Raw genomic sequence first — 26848 nt, 5'->3', positions numbered from 1 at the left:
CTGTCAGTTTGAGGACATCGCTGTCTACAGTTCCACAACAGTCAGAGTTGTTACAGAGAAACCTTGCCTTGAAAAATAAATAAACGAAGAAACAAACAAAGAATTTGCTAAGAAGCAGACAATATAAGGAAGTCAAGCTATAAGAAACAAACACTCAAAGTTACTTATCAATAAGGAATGAGGTAAAACACACAAACGCCATAACAAGAATAAGATCAAGTTCTCACTGCATGCTTGGCACAGAGTGGTAGCCCATTATCTGCCTAGTAGCGTCTTTTTACTTTCATGAACTTTTTGTTTCCTTCTAATCTTATCTAATGCTGCACGGTGACACAATGGGATAAGAAAAACAAAATCTTGACAATCGCAATTTTTCTTTTAAAACAGCATGCATTGAACCTTCCTAAGGTAGAGAAACATAGAAAGCTAAGTATATGGGCAGGACTTGTATGTTTTCACTAGTTAAACGTAATTATTGTCCTTTTTTTTTTTTTTTTTTTTTTGGTCTCAAAATTGTTTTAGAAAGTTGCCAGGTGGTGGGTAGCACACACTTTTAATCCCAGTACTCAGGAGGCAGAGCCAGATGGATCTCTTTGAGTTCAAGGCCAGCCTGGTCTCCAGAGCAAGATCCAGGACAGGCACCAAAACTACACGGAGAAATCCTGTCTCAAAAAAACTTTAAAAAAAAAAAAAAAAAAGCCAGGCAGTGGTGGCGCATGCCTGTAATACCAGCATTCGGGAGGCAGAGGAAGGAGGATCTCTGTGAGTCCAAGGCCAGCCTGGACTACCAAGTGAGTTCCAGGAAAGGCACAAAGCTACATAGAGAAACCCTGTCTTAGAAAACCAACAACAACAACAAAAAAACAAAACTAAAAAAAAAGTTGAGAGCTGAAGAACTAACTGTTCTTCCAGAGGACCCGGGTTAAATTCCCAGCACCCATTCGGCAGGCAGCTCACAACTGTCTGTAACTCCAGTTCCAGGGGACTCTCACACAGACATACACACAGGCAAAACACCAATGCACATAAAATAAAAACAAATCAATTATTTTAAAAAAAGAAAGAGGGGGCTGGAGATGGCTCAGAGGTTAAGAGCACTGGCTGTTCTTCCAGAGGTCCTGAGTTCAATTCCCAGCAACCACATGGTGGCTCACAACCATCTGTAATTAGATCTGGCTCCCTCTTCTGTCATGCAAATACACATGCAAGCAGAACACTGTATATCTTAAAAATAAATCTTAAAAAAAAATAATAAAAATAAAAAAAGAAAGAATGGGACTGGAGAGATGGCTTAGAGGTTAAGAGCACCGACTGTTCTTCCAGAGACCCTGAGTTCAATTCCCAGCACCCACATGGTGGCTCACAACATCTATAATGAGATCTGGTACCTTCTTTATACACAATAAATAAATAAATCTTAAAAAAAAAAGAAAGAAAAAAGTTAGATAGATATTAACTATATCTTTAAGGAAATGGTTAAATCTAGAAGCAAAAAATTAAACTATTCCTGATGCCTTCTCGAATTCCCCCTCCCCTCTCAGTGTTCACCTGGTCTAACTAATGCTCTTACAGGAAGAAGGGAGACAGGGATTTTGAAAGGCTCCAGGACAGGAAACACATGTAGGAAAACAGAAATTATGAGCCAGGGGACTGGAAAGATGGTTCAACAGTTAAGAAAGAGCACTTGCAGCTCTTGCAAAAGACCTGGGTTCATTCTCAGCACCCACATCAAGTGGGTTACAATCAACCTCCTGTAACTCTAGTTTCCAGAGGCTCCGACAGCCTCTCCTAGTCTCAGTAGGCACCAGGAATGTGCATGGTGTACACACACGTGTACACACACGTGTACACACACACACACACACACAAATAAATTTTGTTTTTTATTTTTCATTCATTTATTTATTTATTTTTGGTTTTTCGAGACAGGGTTTCCCTGTGTAGCTTTGTGCCTTTCCTGGAACTCACTTGGTAGCCCAGGCTGGCCTCGAACTCACAGAGACCCGCCTTCCTCTGCCTCCCGAGTGCTGGGATTACAGGCGTGTGCTACCACTGCCAGGTGAAAATAAGTTTTTAAAAAAATCAGAAGGAAGGAAGGAAGGAGGAAGAAGGATAAACAAGCTGTTTGTATATATCCCTTCTGGAAACCTTTTCTCAAGTCCTTCCATTGCCATCTGTACTAACTGAACAATGGTATCTGGTCCACTGTCCAACAAGGCCTATCACCTTCCATTCTCCATCACAATCACCACCATCAGTCTGTCTTTAGGAAAGGTCTGTGCTAGCTCACTCACTTACTGTCCCCAGGGCAAGCAATGGAATGGGAAGGATAACTAGGAAGGAGGCACAAATAGGTCAAGCAACCATAGGATCCTGCAACACAGGCTGGAAGTTATGTAAGCAACATCTTTTCATGCTGCACCATCCAACTAGAGAAATGAGTCATAAAGCACCAGACATAGATTCAAAACACATCAGGTAATAATGCAATTCTCCAAACGAAGTGGTTTCTAAGCCACTAGTGGCACATATCTATAACTGAAGTCTTAGGAGGCACAGATAGGAAGATCACAGCAAGTTCAAGGCCAGCTTAGACTACATGGTGAGACTCTTGCTTATTCTGTCAAAAGCAGGAAGAGGTGGGCCTGAGGTAGGAAGACTGAACATCTTAGGCCAGCTTAGGGTACACAAGGAGGAAGGGAAGACATGGTCCGATTTAAGAACATCTAGTGCAGCTAGTCCCTTATTACTCTGACAAAAAGTTTTTAAGAATTATTTACATGTATGAGTGTTTTGCCTGCACGAGCGCGTGTGTCTGTGTGTGTGTGTTTGTGCATCACATGTGTGCCTGTTGCCCACAGAAGCCAGAAGAGGGCTACAGATCCAGTAGGACTTGAGTTATAGAGATGGTTATGAGTGACCATGTGACTGCTGGGAATCAAAACTGGGGCCTCTAAAGAGCAGCTCTTAAATGCTGAGCCATCTTTCCTGCACCCATAACTTATTTTTTCCAGTTCACTTGTCAGTGAAACTGCAGACAAAAGGAATTATGTTACTGCCCTTGCAGTGTACTCAATAAACTTACTTTTGGGCTTGGGGGAAAGTTTTACAAATGGATTTGCTATCAAGCCTGACTACCTGAGTTTGATCTTTATAATCCACAGTGCAATGAGAAAACCAACTCCTGTAAACTGTTCTCTGACCTACATGCATAGTGGTGTACTTATGCATCCAAGTACACAAATAAATGTTAAAAACAAAACAGGCCGGGCGGTGGTGGCACACGCCTGTAATCCCAGCACTCGGGAGGCAGAGGCAGGCGGATCTCTGAGTTTGAGGCCAGCCTGGTCTCCAAAGCAAGTTCCAGTAAAGGTGCAAAGCTACACAGAGAAAGCCTGTCTCGAAAAACCAAGAAACAGATGAAGTCAGGTGTGGTAGTACATGCCTTGGATTAATCCCAGCACCCAGGAGGCAGAAGCCAGTGGATAACTTGAGTTCAAGGCCAGTTTGGACTACAGAATCAGTTCCATGGCAGTCAGAGATACATAGTAAGACCTTCCCTCAAAATCAAACGAACAGACAGACAATAAATAAATAAATATCAAGCAACAATCTCAGCTCCCAAACTAAATGGTGTTCAGAATATTGAACAAACTCACAGAACACTGAGAAAAGTAATGAGGGAAGCTTGTAGGTAGGTGACTGACAAGAGAGGAACACCAAGCTCCTCCACACTAGCTATACCCTCTTGATGGCATCACATCCTAACAGTTGGGCCTGAGATGGCTGCTTTAATTAAAAAAAAAAAAAAAAAGAGCAAGTATTGCATAAACATCAGCATGGCACAGGAAATGAGGTGGGTAGAGTTAGATCTGATTCTTAAATTTGGGAAGTTGTACAGTCCACTAATTAATAGCTAATAAAAATAAAGAATGAAATCATTCATTATCATGAGTATTATTTTTCAAATAGCCACTGAGTTTGTTAGACATCATGCTCAGGTTGTTCGGATTTTTTTTTTTTTTTTTAAAAGATGTATTTATTATATACAGTGTTCTGCCTGCATGTATGTCTGCACTCCAGAAGAGGGCACCAGATCTCATTATAGATAGTTGTGAGCCACCATGTATTTGCTGGGAATTGAACTCAGGGCCTCTGGAATGTTTGAACATTCAGCGCTCTTAACCTCTGCATCATTTCTCCAGCCCAGATGTTTGGATCTTAAAAGGAATTATAGGAGATTTAAAGTTGTGTTGGGCCACAGCACTGGGAATCATGAGACACTCAGTATCACTGTGAATTTGGGAACCTTTCCATCAAAACCCAAACCTGGACCTCAGAGATAAACCAAGAAGACTAAGTACAAGGTAGGGGAAAAGACAATGGAAAGAAAAATCAGGGCAAACACGGAGAAAAAGATGAAATGAGTCAAAAGGGGTTGGGGGCAACCTGGCTCATCTCCCTTTCCTTCTTTTCAGTTAAAGCTGGGGAAAGGTGTTTTACATTCTTAACAGAGACTGTCTTCCTAATCAACAAAACCCAGCAGGACCTCTATACCTGCTGATTAAAAGGTACTTCTAGGCAAAAGTAGAACTTCGGATGTAAGAAAATGGAGCAAGAAAGAAAAGTGAGGAGACACAGGGGGGAGATAGAACCCGCAGCCAAGTGTGGCAGACCTTCCAAGCATTGAGAACATCATCAAAGACACTCACCAGAGAAACCCAGACACACACTTCTGTGGTATTTTGCTCAAAATGCAAAACCTGGATCATACTGTAAAAAAGTCCAGTGAGAGTTACTGGGTCCTTCTACAGGACTACTGACCTATGCCCTTAAAAATGCCAAAAACCACACACAGGAAGGAGGATTCCGAGTTCAAGACTAGCATGGGCTATATATAGTAAGACCCACGTCAACATACACACACTTACACACTAAGAGTCCCTGACTGCTACTTCTTGAGATAAAGGAAGAATGGTTTGGTTGAGAAATGTACAGCTTTCAGGGGCCATGGCTTAAATGGGAAGTCTCAGTCCTCCCATTTATTGCCCACAAGAATAAAGTACTTCACTTTGTTGGAAGTGGAACTAGTAAGTCTAGAAAAAGAAACTACTCAGTGAATACCCAGGAATAAGAGACTTCCACAAATAATAGCAGGAGTGAATATGGCAGAATTTTAACCATACTGAGCTGAGTACAAACAAAGCTGCCAAACACACAAGATGGCCATTTATTACACCTAGTGACAGGGAGCTGGAGCCAACAGGAGGCAGGGGCCTTACCCTGACTCAGACTGTCTGTGCATTGCACATGTTGAACAGCATTCCCAGAGTTTCTCCCGCAAATTTTTCTGCAGCACAAAGTATTACACATTAATTAAAAACACAGCTTGGGACAGAAGGGATGGTTTGTATCCCAGCACCCACATATGAGCTAACAATGGTTTTTAACTTCAGTTCCAAGGGACCTGGTGTCCTCTTCTGGCCCAAGTGGGCACTGTACTCACATGGTGCATATACATACACACAAGTCAACATGTAAAACTCATGTAAAGGGGCTGGAGAGATGGCTCAGAGGTTAAGAGCACTACTTGCTCTTCCAAAGGTCCTGAGTTCAATTCCCAGCAACCACATGGTGGCTCACAACCATCTGTAATGAATTCTGGTGCCCTCTTCTGGCCTGCAGGGATATGTGCAGACAGAACACTGTATACATAATAAATAAATAAATCTTAAAAAAAACAAAACCCTCATATAAAATATGAAAAACATGTAAAACAACACTCATACATGTAAAATAAATCTGAAAAACAAAACAAATAACTCGAAGCTGGGTGTATAGTTACATACACTTGTAATCCTCAAGCACTAGGAAGTAGAGGCAGGAAGATCAGGAGTTCTATCAGGCCAGCCTAGGCTACAAGAGACCCAGTCTAGTAAAACAAATAAAAAAATAAATGGGCAACAGCCACATGCCGGTAATCTCAGCCCTTAGAAAGTTGATTCAGTAGGATCCTCAGTCCAAGGCCAGTCTAGGTAACTTAGCAAGACACTGTCTCAAAAATAAAATAAAAAAATTTAGAGACAGGGTACTTGGGATCAGAGAGGCAGGGTTGATGCCTGGGATGAGACTAAGAAAAAGATCTGTGGGCAAATGTAGTATCTCAGGCTTACATGGCATTTATTCTCTCCTACAGGGCTGATGTACCTCAGAATAGTGGTTGTCCAGTATGCACAAACTGCTCGATTCAGTCCACAACATCACATAAACGAGGTACAGTAGCCCACATCTGTAACATAAGCACATAGGAGTAGAGTAGAACCAGAAGTTCAAAGTCATCCTTGGTTATGAACAAGGCTAGATTAGAAGAGCTAAGACCCCATCTCAAAAAAAGGAAAAAAGTTTAAGCTACACATTACTGTATAATTTGCTCATAGAGCTACTTCAGTTTTAGAGACAAAGTTTCACTATTTAACCCCAAATACCCCTAAACTCCAGAGCCTCCTGGCACCTCTGTTTTTTCAATGTTGATTACAAGGGTATGCTCCCAGACCCAGCTTACTACATGTGGTCTTTAAGAATTTTTATTATCTTAAAAACATGCCAGGCATTGGTGGCACATGCCTTTAATCACAGCACCCGGGAGGCAGAGGCAGGCAGATCTCTGTGAGTTCAAAGCCAGCCTGTTCTATAGAGTTCCAGGACAGCCAAAGCTACACAGAAAAACCCAGTCTCAGAAACAAACAAAAACCCACAAATAATTCACTGTTGTGCTCTTCCCAAACTGCCTATTTTCCCAACTATTGTGAGCTTGGCAAATTAAAAAAGAAAGAAAAAGAGAAAATGCTATCTTAGCATAAAAATGTTCCTTGATACTGCCTCAGACCTCCACAAAGTAACGTTTCACAGGATACACAGGAACATAACTTTTTTTTTTTTTGGGGGGGGGAGGTGTTTGTCCAGACAAGGTTAAGGTCTCTCTGTATAGTCCTTGCTGTCCTGGAACTCACTCTGCAGACCAACTGTCTGGCTAGGAATGTAACTTTTATGAATATACAGCTAGGCATGACAGCAAGCATGGCAAACATACTCATAGCTATTTAGGAGCATCAGTTAAGCCCAAGGCCTCAGGACCAGCCTAGGCAACACAGGAAGATCCTTTCACAAAACAAAGCCAGCCACCACAGATGCTGAAGAAAAGCCTAACCATGAAAACAATGGCATTAGACTACTTCCCTTTCCTAAGAACCTAAAATGAATGAATGAATAAACATTAAAAAATCTGTAAGTTCTATTTAAAAATAGCTAGTCATAAAAGAGCACATCAGAAACCCCAAGGCAGGACCAGTATACTGCTCTCTACTTTATCTAGCCACTCATTAAATTACTGACTTCTACAACAAAACCAAAGCAGAATTTTACTGTAAAGCTTATTTCAGTTAAACATTCAGGCCAAAAAATATAATTGCAGAAGAATTCTCAGACCCCCACAGGAAAGGGGGGGGGTGCAGGAGCTCAGGTGCAGAGCTTGCCAAGGCTTTTCACCTAGTCCTTGCCTTTCCCCACTGAACCCTAGAGCCCTCAGCCACATATATAGTAGCTAGGAAAGGAGGAGTAAAGAAACCTACTTGTCTAATCACAGTTATTCATCATGTATCCAGGTCTTTTTTTTTTTTTTTTTTTTGGGCTGCTTCTTAAGGATGACCCAATTAGCCTCCAACTGCCCACTACAAAAACATCTGATTTTTATAACTGGTTGACATATACACCTTTAAACCCACTTATACTCAATTTAGGAAGATATAAGCATGCAATTCTTACAATGCTGCTGTCATATGTCCCAAGTTCAAAAAATTTAAAAATAGGACCAGTAAGATGGCTTAGTAGTTAAGGTTGCTAGCTGCCAATACCAACCATTTGAATTCAATCCCTGGTACCTACATGATAGAAGTAAAGAACTGACTCCTGAAAGCTGTCCTCTGACCTCCCACACTTAAACTTACACACTTTTACACACACACACAATTTTTTTAAACTTTTCGTATTTTTTTGTTTTTCATCATAGAGGACAGAACCTAGGTCTCTTCCTCTTGAGCTAGGGGTGTAGTTCAATGGCAGAGTGCTTGATTCCTTCAAACCCTGGGTTTGACAGCTGCCCCCTAGCAGAACCTCAACTCTAGATAATAAGGAATACCACAGGCTACATGAGATGTAGTCTGCTAAAACTAGCAAAATCAAGATGCTTTTAAGGGTAGAGTTTAGGAACAATGTACTTATTTAAGCTAAAATATCTCAAAGTGAATTGGACCAATAAAATCCAAATTCTGAATACAAACTGGTCTTTATTATTATTTTATGTGTATGGGGGTTTTGCCATGTGTACTACATGTATGTCTGGTGCCTTTGGAGGCCAGAAGAGGGCACTGGGTGCCCTGGGACTGGAGTTACTGTTGTATGACATTTTGTTTGTGTTCTGACAAATAAAGCTTGCCTGGAGATTAGAGGGCAGAGCTAACCACTAGTTAACCATAGGGCCAGGCAGTGGTGGCTCATGCCTTTAATCCCAGCACAACTAGGGAGGTGGAGACAGGACTTAAGGCAGGTGGAGACAGGATCTGGGGCCCTCATTCAGTGTGACGATTTGTAGAGGTAAAGTCTCTAGAAGCTGCTGCTTTGCTTCTCTAATCTTTCAGCTTTCACCCTAATATCCAACTCCGGGTTTTAATTGAGAAGACTAATTAGGATTTTGCTTCAAGTTACTTACTGATGGTTGTGAGCCACCTTGTTCTGGTTCTGGGAATCAAACCCAGGTCCTCTGATAGAGCAGTCAGTGCTTTTAACCATAGAGTCATATTTCAAGGACCCAACTCCTTTTTTCTCTCTGCCCCATCTCAAGTCCAATCCTTCCAGTGATCTCCCTTCTACCTAAGTCTCTCAAGTATTAGGATTATAGGTGTAAGCTACTATGTCCAGTTTACAAACTACTTCAATTTAAAATAGAAATTTACTAAATTTGACAAATGTTCTAAAGTTTAAACAATGTCAACAGCAGCTCCTAACTTTAAGTATGCAAAGGCTGTTAAATCTAATTTGTGAACAAAACTTAATTTCCCAAGTTCATACTTTTTTACTGCCCAAAATGGCAATTATTGGCCACATAAGACAAAAACAAAAGAAATAAAACAAACAAACAAACAAAAACCCCCTCATTTTATAAAAATTAAATAACATTAAGGAGCCTACCTGAGCTTGGTAGCACAGAACTCTGGAGACAGAGACAGGAGAATCTCTGTGAGTTTGGGGCCAGCCTGGTCTACCAAGTGAGTTCCAGGAAAGGCACAAAGCTACACAGAGAAACCCTGTCTTGAAAAACAAACAACAACAACAGCAACAACCAAAAAAAAAAAAAAAAAAAAAAAAAAAAGAGGGAAAGAGACTGGGACTGGAGATATAGCTTGGTGGCAGAGCACTCTCCAACATAGGACAGATCATGAGTTCCATCCCCAGTACTACTGACTTTGAAAGAAAGCAAGTACACAGAAGAACGTAAGTTAGAAACTCAAGGAGAGGTAACTCAAAGGATAAAGCAATAGCTAGAGTTGAGCAGCATCTGCCAAAACTCATGTCTACCTGGAACTATGACCTTATTTGGAAAGAGGTCTTTTCCAGGTGTAATCAGGCAAACTAATATGAGACAACACAATTAGAGTGGGCCTTAACCAAATGGCTATGTCTTTCTAAGGAAAGCAGTTGCACAGCATTTAGAAAGCCCTATAAAAACGGGCAGAAAACTGAAGCAATGCACCCACCCACAAGTTATTACATTACATAGCTGACAACCACAAGAGAGTAAAGGGAGCTTCTCAATGGTAAAGCAGTATATGCCTAACAGGACTCTCGCCTAACACCTGCAGGAAAAGGCCCATACCCCTGCCTACATCTTGATTTCAGACTTCTATCCTCCAAAACTATGAGAGTAAGTTTGTGGTTGTTACAACAGAACCCAAAGCCCAGCAGGGCCTAGGGAAGCAGCTCATGAAAGCATGAAAGAAGGGGTAAAGAAGTAAGACACTCCCCATAGTGTCCACTGAAGCTGACATTTCATTTATTCCACCACATTTATTTATTTTTATTTTGAGATATAGTCTCTATGCAGCCCGGGGCATCCTGGAACTTGCTACGTAGACCAGGCTGGCCTTGAACTCAGAGATCCCCCTACCTCTGCCTCCCCAGCGTAGGGATTAAAGGCAGGAGCCACCAGGCCTGGTACTCCATCTCATTTAATCCTCACCATGCCTATGAGAATGGGGAGAACAAAGATGTTCAACAGATGGACAAGTGAACTTCTAAGGAACAGAAAACACAACTGTTTGGAAGTGGTAGCATAATCTTTTAATCCCAATATTGGGGAAACAGGTTGGCAGACCTTTTTGAGTTCAAGGCCAGCTAGGGCTACATAGTGGGGCCCTGTCTCAAAAAAAGAGGGAAAGGAGATCTATCTCTTCCCTATGTAGCCAGCCACCTTAAGTACTCCCATCCAAGCACAGCAAACATCTAACCTTCTCACTATCACTTGCAGGCCCTCAGAAGTCTCCTTTACTGCCACAAGCTCCATCTGTTCCCCACTCTTCCCCTCAAGTGTCACTTTTGGTTATTCCTTGCGCTCTTAGAAGGGCTCCATTGACAGCGGCTCTTTTCACCTCTGGTTCTATGAGCTACTATTCCTCTGCTCATCACCTGGGGCTGCCCTCTGTTTCCCCATGCCTACCCTCAGGACAGACCTCAGAGAAACTCTAGGTCCTTCCCTTCCGCCCTATAAAATACATTACTGTATGTACATGAGGCTAGAGACAAGACATTAAGACAGGATGCCTGACTGCAAGCAAAGGACTTCCACTCTCTCCACTTTCAATCAATCAATCTGGATCCCAGAGGCTTTGGTAGATTAACTGGTATTTACTATATTCAGAAATTAAAATTAAGATTTTTAAGTTTTTTATTAATTTAAATTTTGGGGGAGTAAGGAGCTCCTAGAAGTCAGGGCAACTTGCATGAGTCAGTTCTCTTATTCTACTATGTAGGTCCCAGGGATTAAATTCAGGCTCGAAAGTAAGTACCTTTATTCACTATGCCATCTTTGTAGTTCTAGACTGCAAAGTTTTTAAGTGTTAAATCAGAAGATGGTTCATTGAGTAAATTGAGTGCTAAGTAGTTTGAATCTCCAGAATCCACATAAAAAGCAAGACTTGCCAGTGGTACAGTGGCTCAGTGGTTAAGAGCACTGACTGCCCTTCCAGAGGTCCCGAGGTCCAATTCCCAGCACCCACATGGTGCCTCACCACCACCTGTAACTCCAGTTTTCAGAGGCCCTGACACTCTCTTCTGACTGCCCTCCCTCCACATAAGTAAAAATAAATCTTAAAAAAAATTAATCTGAACTTGGAGGGCAGAAGCAGCCCAACAGATCTCTCCGAGTTCTTCAAGGCCAGCCTGGTCTACAGAGTGAGTTCCAAGACACCCAAGGCTACACAGAGAAACTCTATCTCAAGAAGAAGAAGAGGAGGAGAAGAAAAAAAAGCAGGACTTGTCAGTATGTGCCAATAACCTCCATGTAAAGTAGGGCTTAGGGGATGAGGGCACATATCCCACAGGTCTTCTGGGTTCAACTTGCAGTCAAAAACTTGTCTGAAAATTGAGGAAGGTCTGGAGAGATGGCTCGATGGTTAGGAGCACATACTGCTCTTTCAAAGGACCCAGGTTCACAGTGGTTTGCTCACAACTGCCTGTAACTCCAGCTCCAGGGCATCTGACACCCTCTTCTGACTTCTGAGGGTACCCACGTGCATATGTGCACACACATACACACATAATTAAAATAAATAAAAATAAGTATAAAGTTCCATTAAAAAACATACAGCTAAAGAGAGCATTCGTGATACCCCAAGTCAACTTCTGGCCTCCACATATGGAGCATCCCCAAATATTCTCCATACACACTGCAAAGCCCATTCCCCCCAAACATATGTGTATTAAATCACTTGGAAAACACGTTACCAAAAAATAATATTTTTTAAGGGAAAAAAACCAACTCCAGCTCTAGGAGACCCAATACCCTTCCCCTGGCTTCCAATGGAAACCACATATGTGGTATTCAGATACCCACCAAATTAAAAAAAAAAAAAAAAAAAAAAAAAAAAAAAAAAAAAAGCCAAGCATAGTGGCCCATGCCTTTAATCTCACACTTGGGAGGCAGAGTCAGGCAGATAGGGCTACACAGAGAAACTCTGTCTCGGAAAAGAAAAAAGAAAAGTAAAACAGCCTCTCATGGGTTGTTGGAAAAGGATTTTTACTATTTTGTTAAACAGATTAAACCAAAACTCAATAGACAGGCAGATCTTTGGTTCATTGACTGCAGTGGTGGGATGGAACCCAGGGCTCCCACAGAGAGGCAAACAGTGCCATAGAGCTATACTACCAGCTCAAATGGTCGATTCCTTCTTTTCTAATTATTAGTGTGTACATGTGTATGCACACATACATCAGAGGATGACTTTATTGGCTTGTTCTCTCCTTCCACTTTGTGGTTGTTCTGTTTTTAAACAATTTTTATGGGGGAAGGGAGCTTATGTGCCATAGCATGCCTGTGGAGGCTAAAGGGTAACTTTGTTAAGTCATTTCTCTCCATTTGCCTCTACACAGGTCCTGAGGGCAGAACTCTATTATCATGCTTGCATAGTAAGTATCTTCATCTGCTAAGGCATTTCATGGGCTCCAACCTTGTTTTTAAGGCAGGACATCTCTTATTTGAGGCACACTATGTCCCCAAGTGGTCAGTTTCTTAAAGAGTAGTTCTAATGTGGAATCTGAAACTGACAATTTTTCAAGAAGTTTCATCAAATCATTTTACTCCATTTTATGCTCCAAATAGATCTTTTATCCATCGGTGATTTTCATAGCATCATATACAGGTCATTTGGGAAGTGAAAGTTCACTGATATAAGGAGATATTTCAAATGTAGACAAGTTTCATAATTAACAAAAACCATTTCACTAGCACTATCCTCTAATTTCATAAGCAAGGTACACTACCTCAGGACTAAAAAACGTGTACCTTTGTGGTAGAACACTTGCTAGCATACATGAGACCTGGGGTTTCATTCCAGTAACACACACACACACACACACACCACCCCTTTAAATACTGGATACTGTCTGTCATGCTAACAGGAACAAAAATCCCTATTTTTGTTTGAAAACTTCTATTTTTAAAAAAAATTTTTTTTAATTTCATGTACATGGATGTTTTGTCTGCATGTATGTTCATGTACCATATGCATGCCCTCAGAGACCAGATGAAGATGCCCAGAACTGGGGTTACAGATAATTATGAGCCTCCATATGAGTGCCTAGTCAACAAGAGGCCAGCCTGAGAGCAAGTCTTTGTTTCAAAAAACTAGAAATAAATGTGAAGGATTAATGATTTTTTAAAGCCCTGGTTGGCCTGGATCTCACTACGAATACAGGCTTGCTGCAAACTGAGAGATCTGCCTGCCTCTGCCGCCTGAGTCTGAAATTAAAGACCTGTGTTTCCATGCCCAGTGATTAAACTGAATGCCGTGAAAATGACTAATTTCTACTACAGCCTTGATCTGTGTTAAGTAGTTAGCAGTTTTACAGTACAAATCCAACACAGCAGTAAGTCAAATAAAATATTTATATGATTACAAGTAGCTTTAACCTAAGAAATCCTAAAAAGGGTTTCAAGAACTGCTAAGAGTTTATGGATTACACTTTAAGATTCGAAGGTCAGAGTTAGCTCTGATCCCGAGGCTCTAATCACCATCAAAATGCTAATAACCTCCAAAGGCCTCCATCTCTTCTAGAGCCTCAGTCATATAAAAAGAAGTCACTGATTTAACAAGTATCTATTGTGTACCTTTTCAGTGGCCAGTGATACTTCAGTGAAGTTGGGTATCTTTCTTCCTCAAGTTTAGAACTAGTGGGAAGCTCAACATCAAGCTATGAAACCTGAGGTTCAGGAATGCCCTGTGAAGAGAGGCTCCTTAGGAGAGAATGAACTCTGTAAACACACTTGGGAGGGTCTTCACAGAGTAAGAGAATGTTCAAGAACAGTTATGTGCTTGGGAAGCAGAAAGTGAAGATGGAGTAGCCACTATGCCAGCATGCACAAACCAAAATTATTATTATAGATGCCCCCCTACACCCCGCAGGACAGACCTATACCTAGTACCCCACCCCCACAAAACCTCAGGGCTCCTTCTTGATCACCAACTTTACTCATCTTCTCCATCTGTACCAGCTGAAACCCCAGCCAGCATCCTCCCTCCCTGTTCTGAGACCGCTCTAGGCTTAAGTGTGGTCCCTATCTAGTCAACCTACTCAAATCCTTCAAAGGCCTGTTGGAGCCCTCTACATGAAAGTTCACCTCCCCCCACACTCTGCTTTTTCTTTCTTTCTTCTTCTTCTTTTTTTTCCCCCCCGAGACAGGGTTTCTCTGTAGCTTTGGGAGCCTGTCTTAGACTAGCTCTGTAGTCTGGCCTCGAACTCACAGAGATTCACCTGCTGGGAGTAGAGGCGTGCACCACCACTGCCTGGCTTGCTTTTTCTTTATCTACTTCTCTCTGGGGGAATTTCTGGCCACAGAAAAGTAATTATTGAGTGAAGACAAAGTGGGTAATGGTGTGCAGCTGCTGATTGTTGCATAAAAACACACCATCTCTTCTGCCCCATACCTCAAACTGATTTCAGAGACTTCACTAAGCTCTAGAACTGTTTAGGTACCCCTGAGAACCGCTGACCTCCATTGTTCCCGCCGGTCAGACTCCCACAAATTGTCCTCAGGACTTGGAAAAGGTGCTGAGTAAGCATTTGAAATACTAAATATGCCAGGTGTGCTTTACACACCTTTAATATCAGCACTTGGGAGACAGAGGCAGATGGATCTCTGCGAGTTAAAGGCCAGCCTGGTCTGCAAAGCAAGTGCCAGAACTACACAGAGAAACCATGCCTTAAAAAACCAAAACACAAAAAGAAATATTAAATATTAAACAACATACAGGAATACCAACTAACAGACAAGTAGATGAGCAGATGAGCATCTATATTTCTTGTAGGGACTGTATTTTACAACACCCCAGGGCTTTTAAGTTAAAAGACACACAACTATCTACAGGTTAATAAGCATGTTTCACCTGCTGTTTTCACTCTAATAGTCTTATGAGCTAATATATACAATCTTTCCCCCTCTTGATAAAATACATTATAAAATTCGGGACTATTAAATATTATCTTGTAATAACCTTTTTATCAATAGCAGAATAGACTCAACAAAATAATGCTTAGAACCATATTATATAATCTCAAGTCTTTTAAATCAGAGAGATTTTAGAAATGGCTCTCTCAAAATTCTGATTTAAAGCCAGGTGGTGGCGGCAGGATATTACTTTAATCCCAGCACTTGAGAGGCAGAGGCCAGTCTGGTATGTTACACAGAGAAACCATGTCTCAAAAAAAAAAAAAGAACAAAAAACAAAACAACAACAAAAAATTATGACTTAAGAAGGCAAATCACTTGGAGGTCAACCTGGGCTACAGAGTGGGTTCCAGCAAAGGCGCAAAGCTACATAGAGAAACCCTGTCTCAAAAACAAAAAACAAACAAAATTCTGACTTAAGAAGACAAATCATTAAACTAGGCATGGTGGTGCACAACTTTAACCCCAGTACTCAGGAGGCAGAGGCAGGTGGACCTCTGAGTTTGAGGCCAGCTTGGTCTACAGAATGAGTCCCAGAACTAGAGAGAGAAATCCTGTCTCAAAAACAGTCCACCCCTACCCCCACCAAAGAAGACAAATTACTAAATATTGTTACTATGATTAAGTCTTTAAAAAAAGAAAAGGCAACTGTGTTCTAATAAAAGAGAAAGTTTTTCTGTCATTGGAAGCCAGCAATAGCATCAGGGGATCAACACAACTTCTAAAGCCAGTACTGCACAAGGTTAAAGAGCAATCCCTAGTCCTCGTACCCAGTGACCAACTCCAATGTCTACAGTCTGCATTTCTGAAGTTAGTTATGCAACAAAACTCAAGCTTTAAAATTCTTATTCCAGGCCAGGCGGTGGTGGCTCACGCCTTTAATCCCAGCACTTGGGAGGCAGAGGCAGGTGGATCTCTGTGGGTTCGAGGCCAGCCTGGTCTACAGAGCGAGATCCAGGAAAGGCACAAAGCTACATAGAGAAACCCTGTCTCGAAAAAGAAAAAGAAAAAAAAAAACAAAAAAGAATTAAGAAGAGCCAGTAGGTGGTGGCACATGCATTTGATCCCAGCGTTTTAGGAGGAAGAGCCAGGCAGATCTCTGAGTTCAAGTGGATCTCTGTGGGTTCAAGACCAACCTGGTCTACATAGTGAGTTCCAGGACAGCTATGGCTATGTAGAAAGACTGTCTCAAAATAAAATAAAATAAAAATTAAGAAAACGAGCTGGAGAGCTGGTTCAGCCATCAAAGGCACTTGTTGCTCTTACAGAGGACTTAGGTCTTATTCCCACTTCCCACATGGTGGCTCACAACCATCTGTAACAATTCTCAGCCTTTTGGCCTCTACTGGAACCAAGCACTCATAGGTGCACACACATATATGCAGAAAACACTCATACACATAAAACATTAAAATAAAAAGTTTAAAAAAACCCTCAGGATTCTAAAATTTTTGTTGCATGTCTTATGAGACTTACGATAAATAGCTTAAAAATAGCATGGCATAAAGCTGGGCATGACGGTTCATTTATAAATACTAGCACATAGGAGGCTGAGGAAGAAGGATCATCAGGGGTTAGAGGCCAGCCAGCACTACAGTGAATACCAGGACAGCATGGGTTACAGAGTCAAACAGTGTTTAAAAAACTAAAGGGAGGTGGGGAAAGGTACACCATATGGTCAAGCCCAGATAATAGAACTGAGAATATCTATTACCAATCCACTAATGCTAAAGCCAAAGCCCATATAAAGAATTTAATCCAATTCAGTGACTGACAGGAGCCAAATCTCTTGGGCAGAGAAAAACAATCCAATAAACAAACTAATAACTGCAGATACTACACTTGTAATATAAAACCATTGTGGCTCACTAATGGTGAGCACTGGCCACATAGCCAACTGATAGCAGGTGAGTCGAAAGAGCCCTGAAAGTTCAAGGGCTTTCTCAAGGCTACATTTTAGAGCTGTTAACTTTTCCAATAATACCAACGAATAAGAGATTTTCTTAAATTACACTTAGTGTGCATGAGTGGAGGATTCCTTGCAGGAGTGCACTCTCCCCTTTCCACCCCCCTCACCCCCCAATCTAACTTAGGTCCTCAGGCTTGGCACTGAGTATCTAAACCCCCAGCCCAGTATTTTTTTAACTAAGTGAAACTAACAAAGCTTTAGTATGTCTGTGCACCACTTCTTGAGAGATTAATTACCTTCTCTAAGTCAGCCTGTTTCTCCAATAATCAGTATAAATCCACCTTGGACAAACTGAAATCAGCCTTACTAGTAGATGTGAAAAGTTTCTACTCTTAAAAAAAAAAAAAAAGAGAGAGGGAGTTGGGGATTTAGCTCAGTGGTAGAGTGCTTGCCTAGCAAGCACAAGGCCCTGGGTTCGACCCTCAGCGAGAGGAGAGGAGAGGAGAGGAGAGGAGAGGAGAGGAGAGGAGAGGAGAGGAGAGGAGAGGAGAGGAGAGGAGAGAGAGAGAGAGAGAGAGAGAGAGAGAGAGAGAGAGAGACTGAGACTATTACACTGACTTTAGGGAATGGGAGTGAAGACAAGCCTAATTAGTAGATAGCCCAGGCTACTCCAACTTAGATTAGTTTTCTCGCCTCAACATTCAGAGTTGCTGCAACCTTCTAAATCTAAGGAAATTTACCTGGTTCCCTATCCCCCTAAATTAGACATAACTGAAGCTATCAAACAAAGAGAAGCCTTTTTATTTACAAAGGGTGCTTAAGGGACACTCTGCATTATTCTGATGAAATAAACATAGCTTTGATGTAAGCTCAGGTGCTATATAAGAACTGTTTGTGTCCTGTGAATAAGTTCATGGAAGGCTGTTAAAGGTGCATGTTCAATCAATCTCCTGAATAAAGATCCTTGCAAGGATCCAGCAGATGAAATACCATCCTGACACCGGGCATCTGTACGCCCAGGAGCCAGGCAGCAGGTATGAGCACACAGCCTAGGATAACCTACTTTTGACTTTGTCCAGACTCTCATCTTCTAAGATTAACACACTGTAGCAGTGCAACAAAATGCAGGCAGGACCCTACACCTACAGTCTAGCCTTCTCACAGCGATTCTAGCCTTCCCAGCTGCACTACATTCCTATACAGGTCTGTCAGAAAAGTCTGTCACCCTTAAGCCAATCAAGCCAGAACCTAGTTCTGTTGTCTAGAGGCTCAAAGCCTGTCTTCAACACTTCCATCCGTGGCCAAACACCCAGTGTAAGACAGGAGAAAGAGAACTGCTCCTTCATTTTCTTTTTGCAGTATGATGTACCTTCTAGAAGAATCCAGAAGAGATTTTAGCAAGAGAACTAAAAACCTTATTTTCAAATAAAGACCGATTAAAAACAAAAACAAAACGAAAAAACCGAAACTATTTAGAAACTGATAGTGAAGGGGAACTTTTCACAAGATTAACATTGCTATTTATTAGCTGATCATGAAAGATTTTCTTAGTTAATAGTCAATCTCACTGGCTACTTAACCACACAAAAATGCTTGATTGCTGCTATCAGACAAACACAACAAAAGAACTATTACTACCAAACAAACACTACGAGTTACCTGTAATTTCAATATTTACGCACAAGCCTCGTTAATATATTATAAATTCTACTAATTCTCCTCTCAAAATAAAAATTCTGACATAACCGCTGTAAAGATGAACTAGGCACATATAGGGATAATACTTGGGGATGCTAAACGTGACGATTGAAAAAACCCGGAAAAAAATGTTCGAATGTATCAAAAGGTCAAAAGCCAAGCCGCAGTTTCCCCAGAGAAACTGAGGCTGTGGAGACGTGGAAAAGCTAGGCCACCTGGTGAGGGCTCTCGGCAGGACGCCCCCTCCCTGCACAGTGGCGTCCAGGCAACCTAGGACCCCGGCGCTTGTTCTCCTGCCCCGGCCGCAGCTGCCAGGGCCGGCCTTTGTTTTCAGCCCCGGTGGCAGCCGGCGCGGTCCTAGCTGACAAAGGCGGGCATCGCCATCTTGTCGCGGCGGCCGGACGCGGCGCCCATTCATTCGAGGGCGCCTGGAGCCGGGAACCAGAGGAGCCGGGAAGCGCGGTGGGCAGCAGGCCCGCACCCCGCAGGGGTGATCGCTGTATCCGGGAGGCCCGCCCCGCGGCCGCTCCCCGCGCGGCCCTGCCGGGTCCCACACCCCGCAGGAAGGCGCGGTCGGGAGGGCAGAGCTCAGCTTTTGTTCCCGCGGGGACCCGGCCTCGAGAAGCGCCCGCGGGCGCGCCCTTCATCCTGGCCTAGGCTGTCACGCCCAGGTTCGAATCCACGACCCGGGCCCCAGCCCAGCATCCCGCGACCACCGCTGGAGTCCGGCACCACGGCCTAGACCACTCCACCCACAGCCTCGATTCCAGGCTCTGGGAACCGAATCCCGACACTCGGTCCGGCCTTGAACCCAAGACCCCGCACCCAGTCTCGCATCCGGGATCCAGCCTAGAATCTAGGGCCCCGGCCCCGGCCTTGAACCCATGACCCCTATCCCAGCGGCCGTATCTCGGATGCAGCCTTAAGCCCAGGATACCGCCGGCCACGGTCCCACATCACGGATGCGGCCTTGCTCCCAAGACCCCAGCCCGCGGTCCGCGTCCCGGCCTAGGGGCTCCGCCCAATCAATCCGGGACCCAGGCCCTGCCGCCCACCCAGCCCACCCAGGGATTGCGGTCCCTGCCGGCCCCACCCTGGACGGCAGGATGACTCGAGCGGCCGATGACCCCCGGGCGGGAAGAAGAGCCGCAGGGCCCGGCCCAGCTCGGCCCAGCTAAGGGCCGGCGCCACTCACAGACCGGAGCCACGCTCACCTCGCCCTCGCCCAGTCTGGCGCCCACGCCGCCGCCTGGTCGACCCGGTCGTCGCGCTCGCGGCTTGCGGGCAGAAGCCGGCGAGGCTGGTCGGGTCCGCGCGGCGGCTGTTCCAGTTCCAGCCCCGCTGCCCTCGCCGCCCGCGCCCGCCACCGCCGCCGCCGCCGCCGTCGCCGTCCGCCCCTCAGACGCCTCCAGCCATCAGGATGGGCGCGGCGGCCCCTGCCTGCAGCCTCGGGAAACCCCACGTCGCGTCACCGCGCACAAGCAGCGTGCGCGTGCCGCGCTTTCCGCCCCGCCCTCCTCGCCTCTGCGCGTGCGCGAGCGGCTTAAAGGTGCCGTGGTACCGCTTGAGGGTCTTCGAAGGGGCGACCTGCAGATGGGTTTCGGTAGCCTCGGGCCCTACGTTGCTGGTGTCGGCCCCAATGCCACGTGCCCCAAGCCAGAGGGCGGTGTGTTCTGCCTGCGTGTCCAGCCCGGGAGGGCCAGAGGGCGTAGGTGAGCGGCCTAACAGCCTAGCAGGAGCAACAGTAGCCAGGCAGAACAGGAAGGGCGTCAAGAGTAACCCCCAGAACCCTCTTGCCTCTTAATTCCAGCCGCCTTGGGCTAACGTGACTCCTGCCACACTGACTTCTTCACTCCCATTCTGTCCTTTCCAAAACAGTCTCAGTACAACTCTTACTTCCTCCAGGCCTGCACTAGCCTCTCAAACAAGGGCCACAACCGTTTGGTGGATGCATCTCAGCCTTCCTACCACCTTGGCCTCTGGGACCTGGCACTGGCACTGCTCCATGCTTGCTGCCGAGGAGGCTTTCTTCGTCACACTTGATAGTTTCCATTCTTGTTGGCTCCTGTGCACCTTGCACCCAGGTCTACCTCCTCCTCTCGACTCTGTTCCTTCTTGAAGCAGCCTTTGGGTGGGTGGTCTTCACATCTTCCTCCCTGCCCTGGATTCTTCCTGCCAGGCCATAGAAATGTCCCTGTCATTGCTCAGCCCTGCCAGTTTCCTCATAGGCGCTTTCTGTGTCATCCCTGAACCTCAGTTCACTAGAAGGGAGGATTCAGGTGCTGGGTATTCATTGCGACTAAAGTGCCATTACTTCTAGCTGGCTGAGCAGACAGCCCGAGGGAAACCGTGTGTGTGTGTGTGTGTGTGTGTGTGTGTGTGTGTGAGAGAGAGAGAGAGAGAGAGAGAGAACACATGTACATACAAACAGTCATGTGGACATTTGTGTCTGTTCTTGAGCACACTAAAATACTGCAGGGTTCATTCATATTTTCTTGCTTTCATGTCAGTGACCTTCTGCTTTGAGAGTAAGGAACCTGGTTCCAGTTATCTCCAATGTAACCGTCGTTGCTATCATCCCATCCTGTGGCCTCTTACCCCTGGGCCTCTGTCCTCCACTCCATCTTAGCAAGACCTGACTGTCACTGGTGTTGTTCTTTTACAACTCCAAACTCTGCTGGTAGAGTCCAGGGTCATCTTGTGCTTCCTAGTCAGGGCCTTCTGTCCCTTGTGACTCCATCTTCCATAACTTTGTGAAGGCCAGGCCTTTGCTGCTGTCACTTTTGCATAGATGTTCCCAAGCCCCTACTGGCCCAGTCCTAAAAGCACATCCATTGCCAGCTTCATTTCTCAAAAGTGGCCTGTTCCCAGCTGTTTTGCCCAGCTCTTTTCTTATTTCACTGTGACTCCTGTGAAGACTTCCTCACCCACTGTGACCACCCCAACCCCAGAGGATCTTGGGGAATATTTATGGTCTGGGAAAAAGGATCTAAGTTGCATTCTAAGTTCTAAGTGAAAGGGTCAAGACCAAGCAACCAGAGCTATACCTAAGAGGATAGTGGGAGAGACAAGGTCTCCACTTGTCTCTGCTGGTCCAAAAAAGGTGGCGCTACAGGAGCATGAACAGCTGGGTAACCAGCAGACATCTCGGCCCCAGGCTCCTGCAGAGAAGGGATGGGGCATGGAGTACAGTCCAGTACCCGTAGAAAATTAGAGAATCGGGGTTTCTGGGTGTTGGCAGGTGGTCTCAAGTTCTAAGGCAGTCATCAAACTCCAGCAAGCCTGATGCCCACCCTTCAAGATCTGCATCAATGAAGGACTTAAAGTAGAAATGAGAAGAGGGCCGGGCAGTGGTGGTGCACGCCTGTAATCTCAGCACTCGGGAGGCAGAGGCAGGTGGATCTCTGTGAGTTCGAGGCCAGCCTGGTCTACAAAGTGAGTTCCAGGACAAGCACCAGAACTACACAGAGAAACTCTGTCTCGGGGCGGGGGGAGGGAGGGAATGAGAAGAGGAAGAGAGGGAGGAAGGAAGAAGCAGTATAGAAGGGAAACAGACAGAAGCAAGTAGCCCAGAGTATACAAGGCCAGTTATCTCTACAGAATCCTCCATGTTGCTGTGAGCCTCTCATCATCTCCTAAGTGAAGATGGAGCCAGGGAGGGAACAGACTGAGCCCTTCAGAGGCTAGCCTCTGGTGCTCCCCTGTTCTAAAAGCTGCCTCTTCCCTGCGCCCAGTTATTGCCAGCCCATGAACAAGGTCCCTTATGAGGACAATGAGCCTAACATGGTTGATATGGCTGAACTGTTGATTTAGAGACCACTTCTTGCTATGCAGCCCAGGCTAGAGTAGAATCTGGGATCCTCCTGCTTCAGCCTCCTCAGGCTTTGAGATTAGACTCTGTGTCTCCTCGTGATCTGTGACTGTTCAGGGTGGGGCAGAGCCTTCCCTGGAACTTGCCGCACAACACTGGCTGAAGTCATCTTTTATGTGTTTATGCACAGGGTGTAAGGGGCAAAGTTGAGGGGAAGGAAGGAAGGACGAGGGGAGGGGCTGGTCCCTTATTCTCAGATCCCTAGCTGAAGCTTCAGGCTGCCACCTAGCCTCACCCTCCTCTGATACGTGCACAACCCAGGCAGCAGGGACATCTGGCCCTGGACCTTGGTCATTCTCCAGCCTGTTCCAGCTCTGAAGATGATAAGAAGCTAGCCTTCTCTTTTGTATCCCAGAGGGATCTGAAGCCTCCTTTTTCATCCATCTTCTTTAGCCCAGGCCCCTTGTGTTTTTTGGTTTCCACAGTGCTGCCCAGCCCTCTCCACAGTAAAAAATTTGAGGGATCCCTGCCTACAGCCCAGAGTTCAGGCCTCTCCTGATTTTTCCAGGCACACTCCCTTCTCAGGAAACATCTCAGAAATCAGCTGGCAAGTCCATAGCCACACCCAGTCAGATGTGACCAGCCCAGGGCTCCATCAGCAGTGGCTGCAGAGCTAAGCAGGGCTCCCGGGTGGAAGTGCTGCCCAGGAGCTGGCTCAGTGCCCAGCCTTCTCTAAAAACCTAGGGAGCATGGATGTATAATTCAAATGCCCCTCCCCCATCTGCTCTTTAGCAGGAAATGGCCTAACAGGAAAGTAGGTCTTCTTAAATCTGAATTATTCAAACAATCTAGGCATGTGACCGGGACCCAGAGCAAGGCAGTGCCCTGGTGCCTTGCTCCAGCCAGGCTTTGAAGAGGCTTGAAACAGCAAGGGACATTTCTAGATTTCCAGATCTGGTAAAAGGGCAGGATAGTGACCAGTAAAGTCCCTTTGTCACGCCTGGATTCAGCCCCTTGGGGCATCTGTCCCTGTCCTGCTGAGCACTGTCTAGTTTTCCAACACAGGGCTGTTCCATCATCACTTCCAGTAAGTGAGACTGCAGCCTCCCCTGCCTCCACACCCCAGAGCTCTGAGAAGAGGAAGGAAAGAGAGGAGGGACACGTGATGGTGCCCAGGGACTCCGAATGTAGGTGACAAGGAAGAAAGAGCTAATTAGTTCCTGTGGGCTTCCAAAGGCACGGTTTGGAGAAAGAACGGGGCCATGGCTCTTGAGGAGACCCTCATACCTCCTTCACCCCCCAAGCATACTTATCAGTGCTCATCTCTGCTGTGACAACATGGACATGGCCCTGTGAGACTCACAGTCCTGACCTCCAGTGGCACATCTATCCCCAAGGAAGGGACATGGAGGGAACAGAGTGGGTGGCCTTTGTAGACTGGCCAGCATGCTTGAAGGACAGTTAGTCCCCTTGCAGTCTCACAGGGGTTGGTTCTATGCCCATTAGTCTTACCATGCTTCTGACCCTGATCCTTTTGATCACAAACCAGACATCCTGTATGCAGGGCACCAAAATTAGATGGGAATGGAAGGGATGTCAAAAAGTGCCCAGTGATGCCAGGGGTGGTGGTGGTTGTGGTAGTGGTGAATACCTTTAAATCCTAACACTTAGGAGGCAGAGACAGGTGGATCTCTGTGAGTTTGAGGACAGCCTAGTCTACAAAGCAAGTTTCAGGACAGCTGGGGCTGTTACACAGAAAAACCCTATCTTGAAAAACTTTTTTTCGGGGTTGGAGGTTTAGTTCAGTGGTAGTGTGCTTGCCTAGCAAGCGCAAGGCCCTGGGTTCGATCCTCAGCTCCACATTAAAAAGAAAAAAAAAAAAGAGAGAGAGAAAACCTTTTTTTTTTTTTTTCAAAAAAGTGTCCAGTGAGCCAGGCATGATGATAATTTCATCACTCGGGAGGCTAAGTCTAGTTGAGGCCAGCCTGGGCTTCATAGAGAGACACTTACAAAAATAAAATAAGTGCTGACAAGATGGCTCAGTGGGTAAAAGTGCTTGCCACACAAGCCTGACATCCTGAGTTCAATCTTTGGGACCCACGTAAAGGTAGAAAGAAGCTGGGCAGATCTCTGTGAGTTTGAGACCAGCCTGGGCTACAGAGTGAGTTCAAGGAAAGGTGCAAAGCTACACAGAGAAACACTATCTCAACCCTCTTCCCGCCCCCCCCCAAAAAAAAAGAGAAAAAAAGAAAAAGGTGGACAGAAAAACTCTATAAAGGTATCCTCTGACTTCCACATGTGTGCTATGGCATGTGCTTGCCCTGCTCCAATAACTAATCAAATAGAAGTTGCAGGCAGGTCTAGGGTGGAGAATAAAGGCAAGTGAGCCTGTGTCTCCTCCACTTGAGTTGTTTCAGAAACTTGAGAAGACAGGTGGGTTCCTGCTGCCCATGACATGTGTGCACTGGTCAGACCTTCAGCAAAGACCTAGTGTGACCAGCAGTGGGAATTGCCTTCCTGAGAAGAAACAACTGGTCTCTCTGAAATTTGCAGAGGATGTATCACCCCGAGCTGCATGTATGCTCTTGCATATGTTATGGCCCAGGTGCCATACAGAAACCTAAACAAGGGGCTCTCCTGTGCCATCTTCATTTAAACATAACCCTCTCTAATGCAGAAGGCAGCTATGAGCAGAAAGACCAGGAGCCCAAACATATAGGTTGAAACAGTGAGAGTCAACCCAAAAAGTATACAAGCTTAAACCATCTTGTATGAAGAGAAGCAATTGACAGACTTGGTAAATGGTTCATGAATATACATCTGGGCTTTGGGCATAACAGGATCCAGGTGTTCCATGAGGCTGTTGGGGCGCTCCATTGGCTACCCATGCCTCTGCTCCTCTTTGTGGTGTCTCTATCTAAGGAAATCGCTACTATGAACTGCCTTCTGGTCACTCCAGTTTAGCACCACAGTATTCAGAAGCATCTGAGATGTCTGTGAAAAGAAGACACTGAAGGGCTTCATTCAGATTTCAAGGGGCCCCTGTGGCAGAAAGCTAGAAGCTACCATTAGTATCTCTGTTAGATAACACAAAGTTTCCAGCACAAAGGATAGGACTGTTTGTTACCTGTCTCCAGGCAGGAGGAAAATACTGCTCAAAAAAGGAAGAAACTTCATAGGTGTCCTTCCCCCACAACCAGTCTTTCTGCTAAACTAAGATTTGAAATTATGCATGGTGGTATATGTATATAATTCCAGGACTTGAGGCCAAGACAGGAGAATTGTTATGAGTTCAAGTTCAGCCTGGTCTACATAGTCAATTCCAGGCTGTCATAAACTACCAAGTGAAACCCTATCTTTTTTTGTTTTACAAGACAGGGTTTCTCTGTGTAGTTTTGCACCTTTACTGGAACTCACTTGGCTTTGAACTCACAGAGATCCGCCTGCCTCTGCCTCTTGAGTGCTGGGATTACAGGCGTGCGCCACCACTGCCCAGCAGCAAATGTTTCTTTCTTTTTTTTTGGAGCTCAGGATAGAACCGAGGGCCTTGTGCTTGTTGCTAGGCAAGCGTTCTACCACTGAGCTAAATCCCCAACCCCTCGAAAACCTATCTTAAAAAATCAAAACCAAGAGGCTGAAGAGAAGGCTCAGCAGTTAGGAGCACTGGCTGCTCTTCCAGAGGACCCAGATTCAATTCCCAGCACCCACATGGCAGTTCACAGCTGTCTGTAACTCAAGTTCCAGTGGGTCTGATTCTCTCACACAGGCAGGCAAAACACCAATGCACATTTTAAAAAAATCAAAACCAAAAGAATACATGAAAGTTCAGATTTTGGACAGTAGTTAAGCTACACCTAAAGGGAGGCTCTGTTTGTGGGACTCATGGCTGAAGATGAGTTTTCCTAGTGACTCCTGCTTTGGTTGCTGCTCTTAAAGCCCTGAGCCCAATGCAGGAATTGGGACAGCTCTGGACATTTTGACTTGTCAGAATGTCCAGTTAGTGCAGGAATTGTAAATAAACACAATTCCAGGATCACTGTACTGCTCAGTTGCTAAGTAGCTTAAGCAAGCTAGGGCTTCTCTCCCTCCCTAAGCTTGGGGCCACAGCCCTGCCTCTAGACACCCACTAAAGCATCTCTTGGGGCAGGATCTCTGA

At 45.0% G+C, this 26848-nt stretch overlaps 1 protein-coding gene across 2 annotated transcripts in view; it reads right to left on the bottom strand.

Annotated features, from left to right (window-relative positions):
* The window catches only part of Gnb1 (G protein subunit beta 1), a 64882-nt gene extending 44541 nt beyond the window's left edge, over positions 1 to 20341 (bottom strand). For both annotated transcript variants that reach the window (XM_036178384.1, XM_036178385.1), the window contains exon 1: positions 20096 to 20341. The gene's annotated coding sequence lies outside the window, so the exon portion shown is untranslated. The remainder of the gene's footprint in view (positions 1 to 20095) is intronic.
* Between the last annotated feature and the right edge of the window lie 6507 nt (positions 20342 to 26848).

Source organism: Onychomys torridus, chromosome 2 (assembly GCF_903995425.1).
Source record: "Onychomys torridus chromosome 2, mOncTor1.1, whole genome shotgun sequence".
NCBI classification, from domain to species: domain Eukaryota; kingdom Metazoa; phylum Chordata; class Mammalia; order Rodentia; family Cricetidae; genus Onychomys; species Onychomys torridus.
The sequence above is the reverse complement of the archived record's forward strand: the minus strand, read 5'-3'. Positions and strand labels throughout refer to the sequence as shown.